The sequence below is a fragment of the Symphalangus syndactylus genome, chromosome 16 (genome assembly GCF_028878055.3).
Source record: "Symphalangus syndactylus isolate Jambi chromosome 16, NHGRI_mSymSyn1-v2.1_pri, whole genome shotgun sequence".
Classification (NCBI taxonomy): domain Eukaryota; kingdom Metazoa; phylum Chordata; class Mammalia; order Primates; family Hylobatidae; genus Symphalangus; species Symphalangus syndactylus.
The window spans coordinates 27,498,286-27,522,265 of NC_072438.2; the positions used below are offsets into that span (position 1 = coordinate 27,498,286).

Sequence of the window (23,980 nt, forward strand, 5' to 3'; positions counted from 1 at the left end):
ATGTAGCCATACTTACAATAATTCATTTTCATACACAGCTTTAATCACTTGAAGCCTTACATAACCATTTTCCTCCACTGGAAGGAAAGTCTTGGTCTCAATGCTCATTCTCCTCCTTGTCTCTCTTTTTGTCTTCAGTTCACTGGAATTCCCTTAGCTAGGGGGACTCTCAGACTCAGTCTTTGCCCAAAGAGAGATCAGAGTAAAGGCCTTGTTATCCAGACCATAATCTTCCCTCTCCCACTGTGGCTGCTGCTCCTCTGTTTCTCTGCTCTCTGTGAAGTGTGCAACAGCATGGCACCACTTTAAACCAAACTTCCTCACTGTGCTGTCCTCTAGAACTTCTCTCAGGATAGCATTTCTCCTTTGATCATCAACCTCAACAAGAAGTTTGAGACTTTCTAATCTGGTAAAGAATCTCACTCTTGGTGAGATATTTTCAGTTATCTCATTGATCGCATATTTCTGTAGTGTTGCTGATTACACTGACTACCTTGTGTGCAACACTCAAGTCTAACATCTTGCTGTGGTCTGTCTTTCCATCCACTATTATACCTATTATTCTCTATTTTTCATACATACTCTGGTGGTATCATGATACTATGAAATGGAGATTATTAGTTTCACATCCTCAGTGCAGAATCTTAGGCTGAAAGAGTTTAAGATGAATGTCCAAAGTCACCAGTTAGCTGCCAAAATCAGTATCTGAACTCAGATATAATTTTAAAATATGAATGAGCTACAATATTAAAAATCAACAGTCTCTGTATGAAAATCTGGAGCTTTTGTTGAATTATCAGATGTTCATAGTATCTCATGAACTTGCAACAGCCAAGGAACCAGTGTAAAGTACCATGGCATAAATCCACAGTGGCCAGGTCTATGCCAGCTACTTTGAGGTTATAGAGAATTTTCATAACATATAGAAGCTGAGTTTGGGAAGCTGAGAATCTTATTGAAGAGAATGAACAATGGTACAAGAAACATTTTCAGAATTGTAGATCATAATCTGGTGTTAAAATAATTGGAAGGAAAAACGCATTAGTGACTCTCAACAACACAATTGGAGGAAGAAACAAACATGGGCCAGAATATCAGTGAAAGTCACATGAATGAGGTGACTCAGAGGAAGTATGTTCGTCTGGGAATAGTAAGTTTGGGTTAATCTATTATTAAATTATTAGCCTGGCTCTCCTTGGAAGCAGACAGTGAGACAAGGACTTGACTTCAAGTGGTTTATTTGAGATATAATCCCAGAATATAATGATTAAAAAGTGCAAAAAGGGGGCAGGGAAAGAAGAGAACCAGGAAAAGAAATAAAAAGTGGCAAGCCATTTAATATGTGGAAAACTAAGCATGTTACTACTGTAGACAGTTGGAGTTTAATACTACTGGGAATTCTGACAGACCATATACAATATACATCAGAGTTGCCCCAGCTGAGGGATGAGAAAGATGAATCTGCCATTGACTAAGGGCTGCTCGAAGTAGTATTAACTCTTCATTGCTGCTGGTCACCTATACATAGATGGAATTTGCTCTGCTAGACAGAGAAGATTTTAATGTGACTGTGTTTTTCATTCAGAGATGCAGAGATGAGTGCTATGAGGATGTGAGTGGGTCGCTGATAGTCAGCAATAGGTGGGACCAAAAAAACAGACAGAGAGAGAGAGAGAGAGATTTTGGAAAAAGAAGAGGAAAAGAGAGTTATTTTTATATGAAAGAAATTTAAGTATGCACATGAAGGTGAAGTGAGTCCAAATAATCACCCCATTTTATATCATTTTATAATGTATAAATTGCTTTCACATATAAAATATTAAATCGAGTACTTTATATGTTATTGTGAGAGGACTAACAGAGGAGACCAAATCTCAGAGGGCTTATTGAAGAGTGATGAAAACTAAAATTGAGTAAGTCTGTGTTCTAGATACCCCACAAAGTAGATAAAAAGATTAGTCCTTCTCATGGCAGAGAAAAGAAGGAGCACTGGTGGATTTGAATAGGGAAGGGCTATGATAAATGCAGCATTTCAGAAGGATTTTTGACAACTATCTAGCCATTCATTCATTTGTTGCATAAATATTTGTTAGTTATCCTCTATGTGCTAGATGCTGAGAAAGAATAAAATTGTGAATAAGATGCAAGAGATGCACATGTAGACAAATAACAGCAAGACTAAGCGTAGGTGAAAAAGAAGGAAAACTGTGACACAAATAGGGACATTCATTGGTGGCAAGAGAAACTGGAATTCAGAGAGTAGACAGAGTACTTTTTGTAGTAAATCCATTGGCGATTCTGTGACTTCCTAAAACAGGAAAGTATCAGGGGGATTGTAGAGAAAATGATGGAGAATGTAGCAGGCATTGTTAGTTGCCTAAACTAGTAGGCTTGCTAACAAAATTCCAGTTTATTTGAGATTGCAATGGGGCCAGCCCCAGAAATGAAAATATGATACACCTGAGACAATCAATCAAGACAATTCCATTTTCTTTGCCTGATACATCCAGTCTCTCTTGAAGCTAGAAGAAGCTGTGTGGAGCTACATATGGCCAAAGATATTTTCAGAAATACGATGGGGATGGAGGTATGAGTGTAGTTCTCTCTGATAAAAATAAATATCATTTGTTCCTGCCTTGTATATTGAAGCATAGCCCAAGAACATGATTCTTAGACCTTTTCTTGTGGCTGGGTGTAGTGACTTGAATAAAGAAAAAGAGGCAATATGATCACAATAGCTGAGCAAAACGATGGGAAAAGCCTGGAACTTTATTGCCTAAGTAAGCTCCTGAACAAGCCCTGTAATTACAGCCCACTGTTTTGTTTTGTTTTGTTTTGTTTTTTCCTTTTACTTTAAGTTCTGGGGTACATGTGCAGAACATGGAGGTTTGTTACATAGGTATACATGTGCCATGGTGGTTTGCCACACCTATCAACCCGTCATCTAGGTTTTAAACTCTGCGTGCATTAGGTATTTGTCCTAATTCTGTCCCTCCCCTGCCCCCCATCCCCACAACAGGCCACAGTGTGTGATGTTCCCTTCCCTGTGTCCATGTGTTCTCATTGTTAACTCTCACTCATGAGTGAGAACATGCAGTGTTTGGTTTTCTGTTTCTGTATTAGTTTGCTGAGGATGATGGTTTCCAGCTTCATCCATATCCCTGCAAAGGACTTGAACTCATATTTTTAGGGATGCATAGTATTCCATGGTGTATATGTGCCATGTTTTCTTTATCCACTCTATCATTGATGAGCATTTGTGTTGGTTCCAAGTCTTTGCTATTGTAAATAGCGCTACAATAAACATACGTGTTCGTGTGTCTTTATAGTACAATGATTTATAATCCTTTGGGTATATACCCAGTAATAGGATTCTGGGTCAAATGGTACTCTGTTTCTAGATTGTTGAGGAATTGCCACACTGTCTTCCACAATGGTTGAAGTAATTTACACTCCCACTGCACTGTTTTGTTTTAAGTTTACGATTATTTGGATTTTTCTAAGCACTCTTATTCAATATTCTATTATACGTAGCTACAATCTTTCCTGTCACAATAAGTGTAACACTGTATAAAAGCACTGTCCTAAAAGAAACAGAAACGGCAAGTGGCAATGGGTTCAGCTGGTGACAAATTTAAATTAAAGTAGTAGTTCTAAAAGTGAATACGATATAAATGGTTCGAAAATACCACATGGAAGAGTCATTCTAAGTTGGCCAATAAGGTTTGAGTAATGTCTCATGTACAACAGGAAAGGAGGTTTCTAAGAGAATGCCTACGATAATTTGCTCTTGACCTTGTTTTTGTCAACATTTCCTTCTAAGTTTTTTGGCTAAAGACAAAGAAAACATACATACTATATTGCAAGTGAATCACATATTAGGTAGTTGATACCTTGCTTCAAATAATTGAGACTCTAAAAATATTTCGGCTAGAAAAATAACCTAAAATATAACAGATGAAACAAAATATTGGAAAAAATATAAGCTTTTAGAATTAGGTCCATTAAACAAGCACTTAAACAATGCAGCTAAATGTTACAGTTCAATAGCAGTTGATGTGAAAATAACATATGTTATTTGGCTACTTTAAAACTCAATGTTAGTCAAATGTATATTCATTCATTCATTCATTTATCCAAGCCTCATGTTAGATAATGGACATAGGCACACTCAAAAAACAAGACATCCAAAGAGCTTAAGATGTGTTGAAAGGATTAATAAGTAAATTACTGATCACAATAAGGTTGATAAATGTTTTAGTGATACTATACTTTAAAGGTATATATGTAGAACCTTTCCTTTCATAGGTAAAATACACCCTAGCAAACATACTAGCTATTAATAAAATCATGAAAGTTCCTAAATATCAAACCTTTATTCATGTATTCCCCAAATAATTATTAGACACCACTTACGTGTAAGGCTCTGTCTTCCTTGGGGCATTTTAATATTTAGGTGAATAATAATAAAAGGAGTAGCCAGCAAGTTAGGAGTAACATTCTTGTGGCAAAGAGGGATGTTTCAGAAGTCAATGAAGGAGTAACTCAAGATGAGAAGCTTTATCAACTAGGATTTACAGTCATGTGAGAGATGGATAAAGAAAAGGAATGAGAATTGACATTGGATCTGGGGGGATGGCAGTAGTTGGGAACTTTGTGGATTCAGCAGATGGATGTAGATTAAATAATAACCGAAGATAACTGGAGGTAAGCAACTGAAGGAAGCAAGCACAGAAAAATAATGTTAAAAGTTTGTATATACGGTCCACTGAAAAATGAAGTCGTAGCTGGAGAGGCAGCTTGTCTGAGGAGGATTTTAAAAACAGACAATATCATAGCTCAATGTGTAATGTGAAATCCCATGGAGAAGGTGAATTTGATGATAAAAGAGGAAGAAGGGATTAGTATAAAGAATCAAGATATGGAGTAAAGCAGAGAACATGAAATGATAGTTCTTCTTTACACACGTAATGATAGCACTCCCATTTTAATAGAAAATAATACAGAACATATGAGTATTTTTGAAGGTGGGTTTGTAGAATTAGTGATCTTCTAAGTGCTACTATTTTCTCAATGAAATAAGAAGCAGGCTATCTCTTGAAGCTAAGAAGTGGAAAATTTGATAAGAAAGAAGAGATTTAATACAATATTTTGTCAATCAGGATACACTATATGATGCTAAAGTAACAAACAAGTTTCAGTGGCTTAATACATAATGTATTTCTCAGTCATGTTAAATGTCCAGCATATGTTAGCAAGGAGATCCTTCTTACTGTAGTCATTCAAAGACCAAGGTCTACAGAGAATCCATCTTAACACATTACTGTAAACACACTGACACAGTGAGAAGAATGTGTTCACTGTGCACTGACTTTTAAATCTTCTGCCTCTGCTAATTGTTATGTGGGTTACAAAGTCAGTAGAGTTATGTAATATATTATGAATATCTAACACACAAATTAAGCCATGTGTTCTTGGTTGGAAGTCATTTAAGAATAGGAATTACATTATATAGCAATCATACAATAGATACATTCAACGCATTTTAGCAAACCTATGACAAGTCATTTTAAGACCTTTTCCTGATTCTTAATAATGTTTGCAAGTTATAGATAATCTACATCACTTTCAATGGAAATTTTGGATTAAGTTATCTCTCATTTTAGAATCTATTTCTGATGTAAGATGCAAGTGAAAACTAAGACTTTCCGGCTGGGCGTGGTGGCTCAGCACTTTTGGAGGCCGAGGCAGGCGGATCACCTGAGGTCAGGAGTTCGAGAATAGCCTGGCCAATATGATGAAACCCTAAAACTCTACTAAAAACACAAAAAAATTAGCCAGATGTGGTGGCGTGCACTTGTAGTCCCAGCTACTTGGGAGACTGAGGCAAGAGAATCACTTGAACCCAAGTGGCAGAGGTTGGCAGTGAGCCGAGATGGCACCACTGCACTCCAGCCTAGGGAACAGAGTGAGACTCTGTCAAAAAACAAACAAACAAACAAAACTAAGACTTTCCACCTCAAGCCACTTATAATTTAAATCACAATCTTATTTGATAAGAAATATTTAGCTTAGCAAATCTTCGAAAGAACCTTAGTGAGAAGTGGTTAATTTGAAAGATAGAATTTATCCTCACTAATAGTCCATTTGTTCATTTCTACATCCAAACTCTTACCACTGGGCAAGCTGCTCGTTGGGCTCCTTATAGATCTTAAATTTCATTAGATTAACAAAAATTAAGTTGTATTTCTAGTAAAGAGTACATAAATCCACAGCATAGGGTCACTTACTACAGCAATTCAAGTCAGACTTAAAGCCTATTGTAAGAAATGGAGTATTTCTACTAAAGTAAGTTTGGAGAACGGTGTTATTAAGTCAGAAAGAAGCCAAACAATAACAACTGAAATATCTTCAGGAATTGACTTCCAAATAGAGAAACAGCTAGGTATACATAGCTTGTAAGCCAACGAGGAAGGAGAATAAGAAAACCACCTAACATCATCTGAAGTGTTTGATATGTAAATATCACAGGACAGAAGTTAAAAGGTATTATTCATGAATACTGAACACACACATATTATGAAAACATTTCTTGCAAAAAAAGAATCACTGAGCACAGAGATTAATCTCTTCTGGAAAACACTGGAAACCCAGTTGCCTGAACCAATTAAAATTGAATTGACCACAGTAACATTTTACATCAGCTAACAAACAGGGCTCAGGTAGGAAGACGTATCCAATGGATTGTTTCCCTACTCAAATATCAATGTTTTTGTGAAATGAATCTGCAGAGAATAAAACATTACAGTCTCAAATATAATCTACTCATTTATTTTAAGTAAAAGATTGTTTCCTTCACCCTCTCCATATGGGAAAATATCATATGAACATAAACAGAGAAGGGTAGTAATTACAGAAGGAAGTGTTTGTAACAAAACAGAGCAGGAGAAAATTCAGTGTCTGAATAGACTTTCAAGTAATGGGTAGAAGGAGAACATAGTTGGGTTAGATGACTGGTGAAAAATGAAATTTAGAAGCTAAATAGGTGTCCCTGAATTCACTCCATTCACCCAGGAAATCTCATATTATAAGGTCAAGATCAAAAAAAAATTAAAGAAATAAACATTTCCCATTTAATTTTATCAATACAAGCATCAAATCTGGGAATAGTTATCGGGAAACTAGAAGCACTCGATTAGAATATCTGCATCCATCATTATAATCAATGATGGCTTCACTACCCAGCCCTATTTTACTAAAGGTAGAAAAATGCCCAAGGAAAATCTCAGAGCTCTTTAAACAGCAAGAGTCAGAAGTATTTATGGTATCATTCTTCTTGTCTAATATATGTGGTGAGCTACCCAGAAGTCGGAGTGAAAAATATTTCAGGAAATTTGATTCCCTAAGTACTCTGACCAATCTCACAGCTCACATCTATGTTTGTTTAAAGCCAGCCCTGATCTTCACTTTGCTAAAAATCAGTTGAATGTTAATCTACTGAAGAAAGAAATGATGAGAGAACTTGAGCAGAAAGTTCTAAATTCCATAAACATGATGGCTAATACCTTCAGATTCTACTTTTGAAGAAACTTCTGTAAATGTTTGGGCTCCAAACATTTTTCTCTGTTTTTTCTCATTTTTCTCTCTTTTTCTCTGTTGCCACCATAATACAGGTTAAATAAAAAGCAAGTAAAAGCAAAAGAGTAAATAAATTTAAATAATTCAAATACAAGTATAGGCCGGGCATGGTGGCTCATGCTTGTAATCCCAGCACTTTGGGAGGCCGAGGCGGGCAGATCAAGAGGTCAAGAGATGGAGACTATCCTGGCCAACATGGTGAAAACCTGTTTCTACTAAAAATACAAAGATTAGGTGGGCATGGTGGTACCTGCCTGTAGTCCCAGCTACTTGGGAGGCTGAGGCAGGAGAATAGCTTGGACCCGGGGGGCAGAGTTTGCAGTGAGCCGAGATTGTGCCACTGCACCACAGCCTGGTGACAGACTGAGACTCTGTCTCAAAAAAATGAAATAAAATAAAAATAAAATAGGATAAAAAAGTATACTAGGTTGCCGCTTCATGCAACCTAAAATTACAAGTGGAATGGCATCACCTTTACTACTTTGGATATATGTTATTTTTCTACATTTTGAAGCCAATCATGCATTGCAACGCACTATTCTGAGAAAAAGTATATTGATAATCTATTGGTTTCAGGCATAATGTTTCAATGCAAAGTATAAATAGTGTATAAAGCAGATCTAGGATGAAAGAGGAGATAAGTGGATGTAGTCTGCAGTCTATGGTGTTAGATAAGGATAAAAAGTGCTTATCCTAGTTCCTGTGAGAGAAAAGCAATGGGGAAAAAGGGCTGTCATTAGTCATCAACTGAAACTCAATCTTAAAAGTTTGGCCTTTCCAAAAATCTGATTTGCTATTTCCCAAAGTGATATGAGGTTTGAAAATGAGATGATTGTGCCTGGAGAGGAAGTAGGTGTGGGTTTTGTGGCTTCCAGACAGAGGAAGCGAAAATCATTGTGTCTCAAGCCAGGGTCATGTTTTCCCAGGCTTGGGGATGTTGATGGGACTCAGGCAAAGGCAAGAAGACAACCTGGTCGTTGGCCTTTTATTTTTCCTCCCTCAGGTCAGCCGCAAGCAATTTGGAATGGAGAAAGGCAGAAAGAAAAGTAAAGGAGACCCATCTTTTAACCTCTCAAAGCCTGGTTCAAGATGTCATAAATGCAGCTGCCAGAAATAAAGAGAAAGGAAGTGTATCAGAGTCTAAGAAAAGCAGAAGAGGAAGAGAGGCTTTGAAAAGCCACCATAGTAATCAGTAATCTCTGACATCTGGCAAAGAGATACATCTGCAGGGGGCAACTGGGATGAGTAATTGAACTTCGATTTTTACATTTTCACTGAATGTCTATGTTTAGCACCTAAATTTTAAACACAGAACGATTTTTGGAAATGCACTCTTCTCTGAGAGGTTGTTTCATGGGATACAGGAAACATCTGGAGTTAGATCAAGTAAGTTTCATGGCTGCCCAGACAACTGGTGTGTTTGTACTGTTGTGTTATGGTCCTATAACGGGTAGTTAAAATTCATTTGAGGGTCCCCCTAAATGTAAATGGCTATGCCAGCATTTCTCAGAATCCAGCCAGAAATAAGACAAAAGCTACCTCAAAACACATGTCAGACAAGGGAATAGAACGTAAATTGAGCACCTGCAATAGAGGACTAATTTATTTAAAGTTAAAGGACACCTTCCATGTATTAGAATTACTAAAGAACAAGAAATAATTTGTTTCAATATATCTTATGATACTATGAGTAATACTTCTGTAGATTGAACTTAGTCTGTTTTCTTATTCCCTAGCTTCAGATAACCTACAACAAATTGAATCAGAAGTCAAGATAATTTGCCTAAACTGCCTTAAAATGATCTTTTTAAGGTCCATGTTTTAATCCTGTATGAGGCAAATTTGCTGGTTTGTAATTAGGTCCCCGAATTTTGCTTGACAATAAACCCAGAAGATGTATGCAAGGGTAGAAATGAGGTAACCATGGAAATAACAAATATTTATTAAGTACATATTTTAATAATGGTTACATTGGCATTATAGATTAGGAGCCTTAAAATAACTCATATGCCATTGCTTAGTTGATCCAAAATGAATTATACACAAAGTTATTTGTCACAACGTTACTAATAACAAAGAAAAACTATAGTCAACTTAAATATCCCAATCGAAATTGTTCAAATTATTTTTAGGATTGATGTGATGAAATGTTACATAGCTAATATAAATTATATCTTCAGAAACTAGGTAAAATAAACAGAATACTTACAATGTTAATAATTTCCCTTCGGGGGATATAAAACTGTGTATAAAATAATTTCGATATTGTATGTGTGAATACATATGTGGAGGGGAGCTACGTTTACAAAAGCAGGAAGATTCTTCTCATAAAATGTTACCAGTGTAGGGTCTTTTTAACATAGCCTAGTGGATGTAATGAGTAATGAGAGGGGCTATGGCAGAGATAGGAGACATTTATGGATGGACAAAGAAAAAGGAAAAGAGTCTTTTCAGGAGAATATAACTCAGGAATAAACAGACAGATTAGTTTATGCAGCATAAAATTTGCAAAAACCTACAGATAAAATATCATTGTGTGTTTAAGTGCAACAAATTCCAACCAGACATGCAGATTCATAATAGTTAGCTAGGTTATTTGAATAAGAAGAGATTGATTAAGACAACTCAAAATTTGCATTAATTAGGAAGCATTTTTTATTATTTGGTTTATTGTAAATAATAATATAGAAATAACAGGAGCAAAAATGATAATAGCTAAACTTCCAACAGGTGAGGCCAAGTCTCAGTGTAAGTGCTTTGAATGAATTAACTTATTTAAACCTTAAAGCAACCATATGATTGTACAGAAGAGGAAATGGATAACTCTCAGTTAAAAATGCATTGATCCAGTACCAGGCTGTTTTGGTTAGCCTTGTAGTATAGTTTGAAGTCAGGTAGCGTGATGCCTCCAGCTTTGTTCTTTTGGCTTAGGATTGACTTGGCATTGCGGGCTCTTTTTTGGTTCCATATGAACTTTAAAGTAGTTTTTTCCAATTCTGTGAAGAAAGTCATTGGTAGCTTGATGGGGATGGCATTGAATCTATAAATTACCTTGGGCAGTATGGCCATTTTCACGATATTGATTCTTCCAACCCACGAGCATGGAATGTTCTTCCATTTGTTTGTATCCTCTTTTATTTCATTGAGCAGTAGTTTGTAGTTCTCCTTGAAGAGGTCCTTCACGTCCCTTGTAAGTTGTATTCCTAAGTATTTTATTCTCTTTGAAGCAATTGTGAATGCGAGTTCACTCATGATTTGGCTCTCTGTTTGTCTGTTATTGATGTATAAGAATGCTTGTGATTTTTGCACATTGATTTTGTATCCTGAGACTTTGCTGAAGTTGCCTATCAGCTTAAGGAGATTTTGGGCTGAGACGATGGGGTTTCCTAGATATACAATCATGTCATCTGCAAACAGGGACAATTTGACTTCCTCTTTTCCTAATTGAATACCCTTTATTTCCTTCTCCTGCCTGACTGCCCTGGCCAGAACTTCCAACACTATGTTGAATAGGAGTGGCGAGAGAGGGCATCCCTGTCTTGTGCCAGTTTTCAAAGGGAATGCCCATTTTGCCCATTCAGTATGATATTGGCTGTGGGTTTGTCATAGATAGCTCTTACTATTTAACAGAGATATAGACCAATGGAACAGAACAGAGCCATCAGAAACAATACCACACATCTACAACCATCTGATCTTTGACAAACCTGACAAAAACAAGAAATGGGGAAACAATTCCCTATTTAATAGATGGTGAGGGGAAAACTGGCTAGCCATATGTAGAAAGCTGAAACTGGATCCCTTCCTTACACCTTATACAAAAATTAATTCAAGATGGATTAAAGACTTAAATGTTAGACCTAAAACCATAAAAACCCTAGAAGAAAACCTAGGCAATACCATTCAGGACATAGGCATGGGCAAGGTCTTCATGTCTGAAACACCAAAAGCAATGGCAACAAAAGCCAAAATTGACAAATGGGATCTAATTAAACTAAAGAGCTTCTGCACAGCAAAAGAAACTACCATCAGAGTGAACAGGCAACCTACAGAATGGGAGAAGATTTTTGCAATCTACTTATCTGACAAAGGGCTAATATCCAGAAAATGAACTCCAACAAATTTAGAAGAAAAAAACAAACAACCCCATCAAAAAGTGGGTGAAGGATATGAACAGACACTTCCCAAAGAGACATTTATGAAGCCAAAAGACACATGCAAAAATGCTCATCATCACTGGCCATCAGAGAAATGCAAATCAAACCACAATGAGATACCATCTCACACCAGTTAGAATGGCAATCATTAAAAAGTCAGGGAACAACAGGTGCTGGAGAGGATGTGGAGAAACAGGAACACTTTTACCCTGTTGGTGGGACTGTAAACCAGTTCAATCATTGTGGAAGTCAGTGTGGCATTTCCTCAGGGATCTAGAACTAGAAATCCATTTGACCTAGCAATCCCATTACTGGGTATATACCCAAAGGATTATAAATCACGCTGCTATAAAGACACATGCACACGTATGTTTATTGCAGCACTATTCACAATAGCAAAGACTTGAAACGAACCCAAATGTCCAACAATGATAGACTGGATTAAGAAAATGTGGCACATATACATCATGGAATACTATGCAGCCATAAAAATGATGAGTTCATGTCCTTTGTAGGGACATGGATGAAGCTGGAAACCATCATTCTCAGCAAACTATTGCAAGGACAAAAAACCAAACACCACATGTTCTCACTCATAGGTGGGAGCTGAACAATGAGAACACGTGGACACAGGAAGGGGAACATCACACACCAGGGCCTGTTGTGGGGTGAGGGGAGGGAGAAGGGATAGCATTTGGAGATATACCTAATGTTAAATGACGAGTTACTATGTGCAGCACACCAACATGGCACATGTATACATATATAACTAACCTGCACGTTGTGCACATGTACCCTAAAACTTAAAGTATAAAAAAAAAGTATTGATCCATAGACAGATAGATAGAGAGATGCATGTGTGCATACATATGCATGTGGTAGCATTCAGCTAGTAGGAAAGAGAGTTGAGATCTAGGCAATCTGACTTCAGTTGCCTACTCGTTATCATTGACAGTTATACATGTATTAGTCTGTTCTCATGCTGCTAATGAAGACATCCCTGTGATGGGGTGATTTATAAAGGAAGGAGGTTTAACTGACTCACAGTTCAGCATGGCTGGGAAGGCCCCAGAAATTTACAGTGACTGTGGAAGGTAAAGGGGAAGCAAGGCACCTTCTTCACAAGGTGACAGGAAGGAGAAGAGCAAGCAGGAGAAATGCCAGATGCTTATGAAACCATCAGATCTCCTGACACTCATTTATTATCACCAGAAAAGCATGGGGGAAACCAATCCCATGATTCAATTACTTCCACCTGGTCCCGCCCTTGACAAGTAGGGAATATGGGGATTACAATTCAAGGTGAGATTTGGGTGGGGCACAGAGCCAGACCATATCATTACACTAACCCTTCTTAGTTAGAAGTATTTTTTTTCTAATTAAAGATATAAATAGCATTTTTAAATCTGAATGACTAATATAAAATATGCCCATACTTGCTAAATGAAGGAGGTTTTCTTATTGATTGAAATATCAAAATAAGATTTTAAAAATAAAATGAAATAAAAATGGGAGAATACAAGAGACTCACCATTGACTTTGGGTCTCTTCCTTCATGTAACTCACAGGCTCCCAAAGCTCTTATCTAAGATAGGGGTGAGTTACCCATCAGGACTGGGGAGGAAAAGGAGAAAGTGAAAGGAGATGTATAATAAGATAGAAGGCGATTCAGGAACTTTGCATAATATTTTAGATAACTAACTATATGTTTTTGCATGCTGTAAATATCAGTGACCTGGGGCAAACTCATGTTCACTTTAGCGTTGTTGTTAAATTGGTTTGTGACATTTTGATAGCTGCCTGGCTTATTAGTGCTTCTGTTATTCTTGTTATCCAGTCACACAGAGTCTGATGCAATTGACCCTGTTGTAATTCTCATACTTAAACCAGAGTACACAGTTTTGTTTTACTCTTATTCTTATTAGGGAGAAAAATAAGTCAAGGAAAATAAAGAACTGACATGGTATAAATAAAAGACACTATTCTTTATTTCATAAATTGTTAATGATTAAAAAATAACAAATAGAAAAGTGTCAAGTGTCATTACATCACCACAGGATTTCAATAAATTCAAGATTTTATCCTTCTCTATGATCTTTATTAGATCAACTTCAAAATTTATTCAATTATTTTCCTCCATTCTATCTATCAAGTACCTAACCTGATAAAATAATTCAAAGAGCTTGAGGTGTGGCATGCTCGTTAATTCACCAAGTATTTATAGAGAATCTGCTATGTGCCAGACACTGGAAAAATCCTAGGGCATACAGTTGTGAAACAGACAAATGTGGTTTTTTTTTTTCACTGGATGATAACCTAAGTTTTTGGACGTGAGAGGGAAGCAGAAAAATTGAGTGTTTAAGAACTCAAGCTCTGAAATCAGCCTGCCTAGTTCAAATCCAATCTCCAACTTTTATCAACAGTAAACTTTAGGTAACCTACTTAGCCTCTCTATAAATATTCTATGTATTCATTAAGTGGGAATAATAATAGCTGACTCACTGGGTTGTCTAAGAATATAATTTGAGGCCAGGCACAGTGGCTCATGCCTGTAATCCCAGCACTTTGGGAGGCCAAGGCGGGAGGATCACTTGAGGCTAGAAGTTTGAGACCAGCCTGGCCAACATGTTGAAACTCCAAGAACCTGTCTCTACTAAAAGTACAAAAATTAGCCAGGCATGGTGATGCATGCCTGTAATCTCAGCTACTTGGGACGCTGAGGCATGAGAATCACTTGAACCTGGGAGGCAGAGGTTGCAGTGAGCCAAGTTTGCCCCACTGCACTCCAGCCTAGGTGACACAGCACAGTGAGACTGTCTCCAAAAAATTAAAAAAAAAAAAAAACAAAACCAGGCCTGGAGTGGCGGCTCATGCTTGTAATCCTAGCACTTTGGGAGGCTGAGGTGAGCAGACCCTTTGAGCCCAAGAGTTGTAGACTAGCCTGGGCAACATGATGAAAACCTGTGATATGATTTGGCTGTGTCCCTACCCAAATCTTGAATTGCAGCTCCCATAATTCCTATGTGTTCTGGGAGGGACCCGGTGGGAGGTAACTGATTCATGGGGGTGGATCTTTCCTGTGCTGTCCTAGCGATAGTGAATAAGTCTCATGAGATCTGATGGTTTTATAAAGGGGAGTTCCCCTACCCAAGCTCTCTTGCCTGCTGCCATGTAAGACGTGAGTTGCCTCCTCAATTTGCCTTCAGCCATGATTGTGAGGCCTCCAAAGCCATGTAGAACTGTGAGTAAATTAAACTTCTTTTCTTTATAAATTACCAAGTCGCAGGTAGGTCTTTATTAGAAGTGTAAGAACGAACTAATACACCCTGTCTCTACTAAAAAATAAAAAATTTAGCTAGGTGCGGTGGTGCATGTCTGTAGTCCTAGCTACTCAGGAGGCTAAGGAGGGAGGATCACAAAAGCCTGGGAGGTAGAGGCTACAGTGAGCCTTGACGGCACCACTGCACTCCAGCCTGGGCGACAGAATGAGACTTTATCTCAAAAAAAAAAAAAAAAAAAGACTAAGTTTGCACATGTAAAATACTTAGAATCATGCTTTAGTACTGTGCAAATAGTAAATGATTCATAAATGTTAATTTTATAACTTATTACAGTGAACATTTTTACCAGGGCCTCCAACTTAGTCATTAGAGGAGATAATTTGGAGTAGAGACCCTTTGCTAGTCCTCTAAAAAGCTGTCTTCTTTATAAAAAAAAAACAAAAAAAAAAAACGACCCTGGATCCTGTGATTGGAGGCAAGAAGACCTGTTGATGTGTGGATCTGAATAGAGATTTTCAGAAAAAGATTGTTATCTTGTGATGCCTACTAGTAATACTCATCTGGACATTGCAGAATTGTGGAGAGAAATACAAATTATGGATGACAGAAAGAGATTTTAGCCAAGGCTCTAAAGAACAGCTTACCATTATGAACTACTTAGCTTGAAATAGTTGCTCTTAAAAGTACTTTATGGCAATTAAATTGTTTCATACTCACAATATGGCCCTGGTAGTGAGTTTTAGTATTTTAAACATTTTGTGGAAGTTGTCAGAGTCAAAATAAATTCACTTGTGTTAACAACAAAACAAAACAAAAACCCAGAAAACAGAGCCAGAGAAGGCCATGAAGGATTATCATGCATGAATGCCTAGTAACAAAAACAATCACAAAAGACTACAAAAACCACAACCTTGCACGAAGGCCATCACTACCTTACACCAAAAAAACTCTTCAGCAACTGCCAGTCCAACCTTGGACTGATGCCACCTTTTTTTTTGTTCCTTGTCACCAAGGATAATTATCTCAAAACAATTAGGAAATACTCTACTTTTCCTGGAAAAACCTTTGTTTTCCTTTACCTCCCTGAATAAACACATAGTTTACTATGACACCACTGTTCCCACTGCAACACCTATTCCCAAATAAACAACATTTTCTTTGAGAAATTCTCGCTATTCATTATTTAGATCAATGATTTCATAAATTAGAGAATGCAGGCATAAAGAAGTAAAATGAATTACTTAAGTTCTCACAGATAGAGGCAGAACCAGGCTTCTAACTTAGAGAGATGGAATCAGGCTTTAATACCTACACTCTGTTGCTTCTCTTTGCTTGCCAATCCAATTAAAATCAATAAAAAATATCCAGAAAAATGGATGTACCATCATGCTGTCATAGAGATGTTAGATGCTGAAAAACATGAATCACTTTCCTTATGTAGAAATCATAAAACTGCTATTCTGAAAAGAAAGCTAAGACATTATAATACATTTATGTAATATCCAGAAGAAAAATTTGAGAACAAGAGAAAGACATTTCACATTCTGAAGAGATAAATTCCAAATTGTTAACAGATAATAGGTAATGACGAATGAAAGGTATGAGAATAAGTGCTCACTAAATGAAATACTGATGTTGCGTTGCTACAGTGTGGATCACTTTCGTTATTTCATTGATAGAAAACTGGAGTTTAGAACTCTCTTGGATTTTTAGGCTAATCATTTATCTAAAGTACAGACACAGTCTGGATTGATAATTAAAAACCAGAGACATTGGAACTTTAATATAAGCAAGAACTCTATAATGACCATATTTATCCAAATCCTGGTTAGTGTCTGGGAGTTAATGAGCCAAAGTCTCTAAGAGTATGCAAGCTAGGCTAGATGACCCTTTGATAAGAGTATTACAGATCCAGAGCTGGATAGGCTGTTTAGCCAACTAACCTGTAGATTGCCTTATAAACCAGAAAGTCAGGGAAATAATTAATTTCCTCATTCATCAAACCTCTACTGAGTATCTATGTATTCAGTTCTGTATTTTCCTTAGTAGAAAAATAAGACGTGGCCCTTTTTAGAACATCACACCATCATTATAAATACAATATCTAGTGACACTAAAATTTTTCTCCCTGATTTGTGCATACCCTTAAACATCTAACAAAAATAAATAAATTATTGTGTTAACTTTTTTTTTTTAACAGAGTTGGGTGGGAGGAGATAAGTTTCACAGAAATTAAATGAGTCTAGTTCAAAATAGAAAAAAAAACTATGAATCCTTAAAGATATGAACTGAATGCCATGCGGAAAAAGAGAAGAAAACGTATTAAGAATGTGACATCCATAATTCTGCTGCCAAACACGTGTGTGCATGAAGGAGGGCACAGAGACACTCTCACCTGTGCCTGAGGACTGAGGCTGCTATCTAAAACAGGTATCCATCTGCCCTTGAACAATGAGGTCATCCCACTGTGTTTCTCTGACACTTCATTGACTGTGTAATGGCATTTGATATCGCTAAAATCTGGTTGTTCTGGAAGCACTAGTGCATTACAGCAGAGAGATGCATTGTGTATGATGAGTCATGCCCCACAAATTTGTGCTCAGTCTCTGTACAGTAAGAAAAAAAATAACAAGATCAAGTAACAGAGAACTGGGGAGGGAGAAAGTTCTCATTGCAGGCACAAGTACACCTCTACTTTGTGCAAGGTAAAGAGGGCTTACACATACTCAGTTTTCCACAGAGTTCTAGTAACTTTCAATAATCCAAATCCTGGATCAGATGTTAGTCAAATAATAATTCCAATAGAGGAAAAAATATTTTTCATCTGTGAGTCACTTTTCAGAAGGGATAATGTCAAAACCTTGTTAGCCTCTTCCTGGTTACCCTGAGGTTTGGGTGTTTGCCAGGAAGGAAGTAGAAGAATAAACATGACCAAGGCAAAGAGTTCGATGAGAAACCCTCAGAATTTTTGGAGAGAGAAGAGGAAAAACAATCTGAAACATGAGTATATCCAGAAAATCAGTTCATTTATGTAACCCAAGATGATTGGCAGATATTTTCTGGCTTTCATGAGTCAATCCTCAAACAAGAAAATGGACACATCTCAAGGGAAAAAAAAAAATCCTTAAAAGAAAATGTATATGTGACCTTCTTTACCATCCCATTATTTTTAAAGGGAAAACCCATTACCTGAGACCACAGTCATGGTTTGACAAAGAAAATCTGCTTAACACTCTTCAAACTCTGTTTTCTATAGAGTGAGATACCAGCATCTTTCCAGGACATCTGTGAATCCTCTAAGATCTGGCCCCAGCCTCTTTCCCATACTTCTTTCCTTCCAAAATTTCCTTCCATCTCCCCTACACTTCAGCCATATCCCGCTATGCAGAGTGCTCAAAGGAGCCTTTTCACATTTTCTCCTTTGGCACTGCTCACCTCTGAGTGGCATGCCTTCCACACCTCACCCACGTGGCAAAATCCTCTCTTCTCTCAAAGCACAATTCGAATAGTCCCTCTTTATGGAAAGACATCCATGGTGTAGCACCTACTCCATTTCACTTTATCATGCACTCCACTTTTTTCACCATTTAATAAAAGCAAAGCTTTTTTTGCATTTACTTTGGACCAGTCAAAATTACAAGACTCTTTTAATATATTAACTCACTTAATCCTGGCAACAACCCTATGGAGGAGGTACTAACACTATCTCCATTTTACAGGTAAGGAGATTGAGGCACAGACAGTGTAAATAATTTTCCAAAAATTGCATCACATGTACAAAATAGAGCTGGAATTTGAACTCAGTATATACTGACTAACTAGTTCTTTGGTTTATATCCCAATCATATATTCCATCATACTTGATTTCAAATATTTGTTGACTATTGTCTGCAGTTAAGTGTGAGTGTCTTGAGGGCAGGGTCTGAGCTATATTATGTGTATGTTGAACATCTTTTGCAGAGACTGAAGATAGCAGGTACTGGATAATAAATAATCAGTAAACCAGCAAAGCAAGCAAGAGTAGAAGGAGTATTATATACGTTTTGAAGTAAATAATTAAAGATGACAAATCACCCTCCAAATAACATTTTCTGATTTGAAAACTGTTCCAATTTTGGGTTTGTGCACGCATTTTTCCCCAAGTAAGGCAGAGGGCATGGTAAATGACATAACAGAATTAAGGAGGGAGCAAAGAGAAATGGAAAATAGTGATGATCTAAGAAGAGTAAGGAGAGACTCCCAGATTCAGAGAAAGACTGAAGCATACTGCTAGCCTGGAGAAGACACAGTATCCCAGCGCTGGCTACAAGCTCATCTCTGTCTGATGTTAGGCTCTGATAACCACAGGTTTCAGGCAAAGGGAAGTACTGGGAGGGTTTTGTTTGAATGAGCTGATTTGCAGGGTAGTGCATAGTCGTTTGGATTGAAGAAGACCAATGACCCTCTCCCTTGGGGGAGGCGAGGAACCTTGATGACGGCATCAGGCCTCTGCCTGACCATGAGGACTAGATCCCAGCCATAAGGAGAGGAGGCTCCAATAGTCCTTTTACAGAGGACACTTGGAGATATTTAATACAAATATATGCTGCTTCAGGGCAGGGGCAATAAAGAACCACTCAAATGGACAGAAGACTATTCTCCCCATTTAGTTGAAAATTAGTTTTACATCTACCAATTAAGACCCGGAGGACATGTGGCAATGTGTGCATTGGAGGCACTGGCAATGTCCTCGTGTTTCCCTGAAGAAGAACCTTTCAGCAGCAATTGTACCCTCTGTAGGAAGGGATATTTCAAGAGTGTCTCTGTTTCTTCATCACCTCCTTTCTTGCAAGTCTTCCTTATTAAAAAGCTGTTATCTGCTGGATAGGAATGGTGAGAGCCTGGCATCACTTGGTTTGTGTTTACCACTATGTACAATTTCTATACCACAAACGCAATGGGCCACACCTTCTTGTGTATTCTTTGTTTTTCCGTGTGTGTGTGTGTATGTGTGTGTGTGTGTGTGTCTTGAACTGCTCATTCTTAGTGAAAGATGTGGTCATTTTGAAGTCATTTTCAATGTGTTAAGCAGACTGACCATGTCTTCCTGCTGGTCTGCTCTCTCTGTTCAAACTTCTCCACCTAAACTTCAATGCATAATAAAATCAGCCTTTCATTGGGGGATCCAGTACCTTAAATAACAGAATGATGGATGACACCACTGCTTCAGCCTCGCATGAAAACTGCATGTTTCAATCAAAGTATTAACAAGTTCATGATGTGTTTCCTGTTTGGCCCCTCATGGGTATTCTCCCTATAGAATAGAATCTGGAAGGAGGGAGGGTGGTCCCATGGCATATGGGAATCCACAAGGAACATCAGCTGAGAGCACGTCTGTAACAGTGTGCTGGGCCTTCACATCCACACTGCAGTGAGTGTCCACAAGGCAGCTGCAGCAAGGAAGGGAACTAAGTGCAGAAACTCTGGGAGGTGAGCCTGATGACAGACACATTCACAAGCTCAGGAACTGGACTCTCAAACACAAGTGAGAAGACTTTACTGGGAACTATGTGAGCAAGCAAGGACCAAAGTCAGCAATATATGCGTTGAGTACTGAGATTAATATCTCATAAATTGGTCAGGCCTGGAGAAATGCAGAGTATGTGAAAGTCAGAAGCGAGCTGAGAACAGAGTTCATGGCTAATACTCTAAGCTGTTCTATTCCTTCAGCGTGATTAACTTGTTATGTGAAAAGGAAGGCCCTGTGTAAAGTGGCCTTGAGGTCTCTTAGAAAGAGTGTGGATTTTGGAGACAGAGCTCTGACTTTAAATAACATGTCTCCTATTAAAAGTGATGTGATCAGATGTAAATCCCTTAAATTGCCTGAGCCTCTCTTTCCTAGAGAGTATTTGAGCTGCGTCATCACTCTCTGCCTTCAACGACCATGCTAGTAAACGTGATAAAAGTAAACACTTTTTGATACAAAATTATAATAAATAGAAAATCTACTAAACTTGAATCTTTATTTTGATTCTTTAAGAAATCATTTCAATATCACATAATACTATGAGCTCAGATCATAGACTTCAGGGAAAACATTTAAAACAATCCTGAATGAAGGAAAAATGATTTGGGGAGAATCACCACTGGGCTACTTTTAAGTTATGAAACTGGAGTGAAGTTAGACAAACTCTCTGAAACTCAGTTCTCTCATCTGTAACATCAGACAAATAATGCATATATTAAAATCTTGAATTTCATGACCTAGCCTCATCTCAGCAAAAAATTAGCAATAACTTTTTGTAGCTCAAGACTTAATTTCTGCTTCTGAATGAAGGGGATAGAAATATCCAAAGGCAACATCTAGTTACAGCATTTGATGGGATCAAGAACAAAGATTTTTCTTTTCTGCAAGTGATTTAATCTGGTTTACCCAGTGGGAAAGCTCTAAAGGCTATCATTTTGTTTTCCTTAGTTGAAGCTATTAACTGTAATTGCTTTTGTTAATAATACTTTACTTATTATAATCAAAGTTCAATTTTTGCACTTATACCCTGGGGCCAGTTTGCAGAGGCACAATTTATAAATGGATGAAAAACAATTAATAACAACTAGAAAAATCATTAAGGATCTTATCAACAAAGTACTATGTGATCTCCAATTGCAAAATCTTGCACAACACATAAAATAGAACACACAACCTCAGCTAGTGCTTTGGGCTTTCCTAGTAATGACCAAACAGAGTATTTCAATAGCAGAAAAATAACGCCTCTGAGGGCACTCTCCTCCTGGGCTTAACAGGGGATGTTTCTATTAATCTACTGAAGGTCAGATGCAGCCTATTATAGTCCTGTGGGGTGTGAGCCTTCAAAGAGCTAAACTACAATAATTTAAAAAGAAAAATATTCCATCATCTTTCCTCCAAAGCAATCCCCTGCTATAACCACCAAGACATTATATGATCAGGCTACTACCTCTCTCTCACACCAGCCTAGCCCCTTGCTCCTTAAATGCCCCCTTAACTCTAAACTCCAGCTTTATTCCTGAAAAAAGCTTAATGTTTTTTGCCTAGAACATTTTATTAACTTTCCCCTTTGCTGGGAATAACTTCCATGGATGCCTTATTCTTGTATTTAAATCTCAGCTCTAAGATAGGTCTCAGGTCTTCCCCTAACCCCACTTCGAATGTTGCTGTCAAAAGCCCCAGTCTTTGTTGTTGTTGTTTGTTGTTGTTTGTTTTTTAATTACACTTTAAGGTTTAGGGTTTGTTTATCATATCACTATTTGAAATTAATGGATTCAGTGTCTGGTTTGTCTTGCTCACTACTGTATTCCCAGTACCTTGAACAGGGTCAGAATCATAGTAAGTTCTCAATAAATACGTGTTGAATGAGTGGTCTAGTTGATAAATTAATGAATTCCCACTGGCTGCTGGACAAAGCAAATAATTACTTACTCATGCCATTTTTCCCTAGTGAACAGTGGTTACCAATGACTCCTTCCTCTCTCCTCCTCTCATTCCTTCCATCCCCTTTCTTCTCCCTCTCCCTATAATTTAATTGCTAAAAGCACAGGCTCAAGTGTCCAGCAGCCTGTGTTTGAATTTAGACTTCATTTACATGTAGGTCCATGAAAGCAATCATTGTCATTTTTTGTTCACAGTATATTCCTGGGACTAGCAGAGAGCTAGCATCTGCTCAATATTTCTTTATTACCAAATAAGAAAAAAAATGCATGAATGAATAAGTGCTTTCTACTTTTCTTCTTTCTAGCTGAGTGAGGTCAGATAAGTTACTTAATCTCTTTAACTACATTTTTCATCAGGAACAATTTAAAAATACTATTTGCCACATGGTTTTATTGCAAGGATCAAATGAGGCCAGATAGGCCCAGGGATAGTAAGCTTTCAATAAATAGTTAAGGATTTATTATCAAAATGTTCTCCATTCATATTTAAAATATAAGTACAAGCTTTGGACCAATCATTCTGCTTGGATGCTTTTTAACCCTGCAGGAAAGTATGGCCTTGCTTCCAAGGCATCATGCTCCACTGCCACAAAACTGAAGCTAGAACTCTATGCAACCTCAGCCCATGAAAACAAGGCTTGGAATGTCACTCTCCCTGGGGTCTCCAATTCACTTCCCAAGACCCTAGGCATCCCCCACTCAACACGGCCACATTTTTCATAATGGAGATTCTTACTTTGAATTTCTGAATTTGCCTTCTCATCACATAAGATTTCTCCTTTGATGCCACGTCAGTTGGAACGAGTTTTATTGAATATCTGACTGGAAAGAAGTCATTAATTTATCTACTTGCTTTTCTCATAAACCCAGATGAGGAACAAGTAGCCAAAAATAAGACCAAGTATGGCTTCATGTTACAATGTCAACATGGGTCACTGGTGCTGAGCTGTTTGTGACTGTACACCCCATCCCATCATAGACCCACTTACTTATACTTCAAGCCTTAGCTTAGGCATTAGTCTCTTTGTGAAATTTTTAAGTCTCAAATATTATAAGCCAAGTAGAACCCTATTCTACATATCCAGAACTTCTTATACATTCTTTCATTCAACAAACATTTTTTTTTTCAGAACCTACATGTACTGCGTTGCTCTGGTGTTTGTTTGTTTGTTTGTTTGTTTGTTTGTTTTGAGACAGAGTCTTACTCTGTCACCAGGATGGAATGCAGTGGTGCGATCTCGGCTCACTGCAACCTCCACCTCCCGGGTTCAAGTGATTGCCCTGCCGCAACCTCCTGAGTAGCTGGGATTATGGGTGCACACCACCACGTCCAGCTAATTTTTTGTATTTTAGTAGAGACAGGGTTTCACCATGTTGGCCAGGATGGTCTCGATCTCCTGACCTCATGATCTGCCTGCCTTGGCCTCCCAAAGTGCTGGGATTACAGGCATGAGCCAC

The 23,980-nt window shown here is 37.7% G+C and overlaps 1 long non-coding RNA gene across 2 annotated transcripts in view; it reads right to left on the minus strand.

Annotated features, from left to right (window-relative positions):
• LOC129464915 (uncharacterized) overlaps positions 1-23,327 on the minus strand; it is a 66,206-nt gene extending 42,879 nt beyond the window's left edge. For both annotated transcript variants that reach the window (XR_010116108.1, XR_008651804.1), the window contains exons 1-2: positions 23,259-23,327; positions 13,327-13,409 (exon numbers count right to left, since the gene is read on the minus strand). This is a non-coding gene — a long non-coding RNA (uncharacterized lncRNA). The remainder of the gene's footprint in view (positions 1-13,326; positions 13,410-23,258) is intronic.
• Positions 23,328-23,980: the final 653 nt, after the last annotated feature.